General features: G+C 38.2%; 1 long non-coding RNA gene across 1 annotated transcript; it reads right to left on the reverse strand.

The window, feature by feature from the left end:
• LOC107734687 (uncharacterized) lies at positions 1–348 on the reverse strand. Its single transcript, XR_001639130.1, has 3 exons — positions 288–348; positions 125–182; positions 1–35 (listed from the first exon to the last, which is right to left on the reverse strand). It is a non-coding gene; the product is annotated as an uncharacterized LOC107734687 (long non-coding RNA).
• Between the last annotated feature and the right edge of the window lie 5 nt (positions 349–353).

Genomic DNA, 353 nt, shown 5'->3' on the forward strand with positions numbered 1-353 from the left:
TCCTCACACCAATTTTTCTCCTCGTAGTGCACAGGCTAAAGAAGATATCGCCATAAAAATGAAGTGTGAACATTTCTTAAAAAATGATAAGACTAAAGGATGACTTCTGGTCATGGAGACTCACATGTAATGCTTCTTCTGAGCCGAGCACACGAGCATAAATCTCACAGATCCTTCTCTTTCTGAAATGGTTTACAACATTCTGGTAAGAATAAAAATGTCAGCATAAAGTGTGACAGACGTAGTGACATTTTACCAATATGAAAACTAGAGAAAGAAATATCTACCTCTCCTCTTTCGTCAGGCCTGCTAATTTCCTGGATTTTCGTGCCAGGATGAAACTGTAAAGAGAA

This window comes from Sinocyclocheilus rhinocerous, unplaced genomic scaffold (genome assembly GCF_001515625.1).
Source record: "Sinocyclocheilus rhinocerous isolate Xijiao unplaced genomic scaffold, SAMN03320098_v1.1 C35004915, whole genome shotgun sequence".
In the NCBI taxonomy this organism is placed as follows: Eukaryota; Metazoa; Chordata; class Actinopteri; order Cypriniformes; family Cyprinidae; genus Sinocyclocheilus; species Sinocyclocheilus rhinocerous.